The sequence below is a fragment of the Octopus bimaculoides genome, chromosome 4 (assembly GCF_001194135.2).
Source record: "Octopus bimaculoides isolate UCB-OBI-ISO-001 chromosome 4, ASM119413v2, whole genome shotgun sequence".
Taxonomy (NCBI): Eukaryota; Metazoa; Mollusca; class Cephalopoda; order Octopoda; family Octopodidae; genus Octopus; species Octopus bimaculoides.
This window is the reverse complement of record NC_068984.1, coordinates 58,289,897-58,292,022: the sequence shown is the minus strand read 5'-3', so window position 1 is coordinate 58,292,022 and position 2,126 is coordinate 58,289,897. Positions and strand designations below refer to the sequence as shown.

Here is a 2,126-nt window from a genome sequence, read left to right as displayed (position 1 = left end):
GCTCTCTCCCACTTGGTTTTAATATGTTGCCACATTTGTAATATGTCTTTTTTCTACATTTTTTCGTGCAGCTGAAGATTGCTCTTCATATTGCATTTAAGGTAATGCTCACATTACTTAAATAAATTGAAGTAGCATGAAACGTGCGTACTGCAATCACTTTTGAAATCCGTGTTGCTTATTATTTGATTTTAATCACCCATCCTTTTGGGATGTGAAATTCGGGTGCCTTCGCATAAGTACCATATTCAAGCCTTGAATCTATATCTAAACCGTCTATATATATATATATATATATATATATACATACATATATATATATCATCATATATATACATATGTACTTTTATGTATGGGTTCACACATGCAAATGTATACATAGTATATTTTATAAAAGAAGGTATACATTTTTATTATAAATTTACAATTTTAATCTGCCTGTGATAAGTAAACAAAATGGTCACTCCACAAGTTTATTTCTTCTGCCCTTAGGGATTAGTAAATTATAGCTATTTATATTGTACACAAACTATGACTGAGATAAATTTGAATGTGTAATTTGCTTAACAGTGTATATGCTGAAAGGTGGGATAAACATTGGACACCACTTTTTCTCCCTGGGTGGCTTACTGCAACCATTGAAGACCTGCTACAGTGGTAGAAAGACTTCCATATTGCCCTTGGCCTGAACAGCCACCACACCAACACTCTTTGCACCCATCAAAATGAAGAGATTTGATCACTCACTACAGACTAACTACTCAGATATGAGTTAATGCTGCTGCTGGTGGTGATGACAATGAAGACAATGGCAATGATGACAGCATATTTTGATAAATGAGGTAATTTATTCAATCCTAGTGTATTTCAGTGTGTTTGTGAAAATGCCAACAGTGCTATGTGGAAAGTATGTTTTCGATGGAAATATTAAGAACAGAATTGGAATATAGTCACAATATAAAGTTGATCAATCCAATTAAAAATACATGGTAGGTGTAAACAGAAGTCATATTGCTTCTCATATTATTCTCATGCTCTAATGCAGAGATCTACTACTAAGTATATGAGAATATTTTATCTGCAGTTTTAAAGAACTCTGTCTGCAAACTGATGCTGATACTACAAATTTCATATTTTTATTCTGACTATAATTTTACACCTGTATCCATCCAATGCAGTTGTCTGCATTCCAACTTTTAAAGGTAGCCATTTCAAATGTTTGAATTGCTGAATGAACAAATTTTAATAGAACGGTCAGGTATTAAATAAAAGAATTGCCATTCAATCATTTAAAACTAAGGATACATTCCAATAAAGTTTGACACCTACCAGTGAAAGTATTGTAATGACTTTTTCTTCATAACAAACTGTTGTTTGTACCAAGTTCTCATTGTGTTAAACAAATAATGGGTACATTTCTCTTTACATAGGACTTAAGAAGAATTGTATTCAACCCTATAAGCCAATGAAATTCTTATCAGTTTTATCCTACTTTCATTCCTTGCCAGCTTTGTCAAACTGGTCCACATAATTCTGTGGATCTGTCTTGACCATCAATGCTACATAGTAACAATACCAAGTTACAGCAATTTGCTACTCTCTTTTTCTTTTGCTACAGTCAGTGGATGAAATGGAGTAAAATTTTCATACCTTTAACCTTTCACTTGTTTCAGTCATTTGACTGCAGCCATGCTGGGGCATTGCCTTGAAGGGTTTTAGTAAAACAAACTAACCTCAGACTTATTTTTGTAAGCCCACTACTCTTTCTATAAATCTCTTTTGCCAAACTGCTAGGTTACAGGGGCATAAACAAACCAACATTAGTTGTAAAGCAATGGTGGGGGACAAACACAAACACACACACACACACACACACACACACACACACACACACACACATAGTTAATAAAAAAAAATGAAGAAAAAGCACAAGGAAAAACAACAACGCAAGGATGTGGTACATGCAAAGTATTAGCAGATGCTCAGGGAAAGAAAGGAAGTTAGTTTTATGTTTTGAGCAAAGCTCTTCTTCAGAAACAGGAGACAGAGGAAATTCCAAGAGTAAAGGAAGATGGAGGGAAAAAATCACCAACAATCTACATGTGGTTATATTTTGAAATGCATAT

At 33.8% G+C, this 2,126-nt stretch overlaps 1 protein-coding gene across 2 annotated transcripts in view; it reads right to left on the bottom strand.

Moving 5' to 3' along the window:
• The window catches only part of LOC106877357 (polycystin-1), a 144,523-nt gene that overhangs the window by 74,674 nt on the left and 67,723 nt on the right, over positions 1-2,126 (bottom strand). The window lies entirely within an intron of this gene.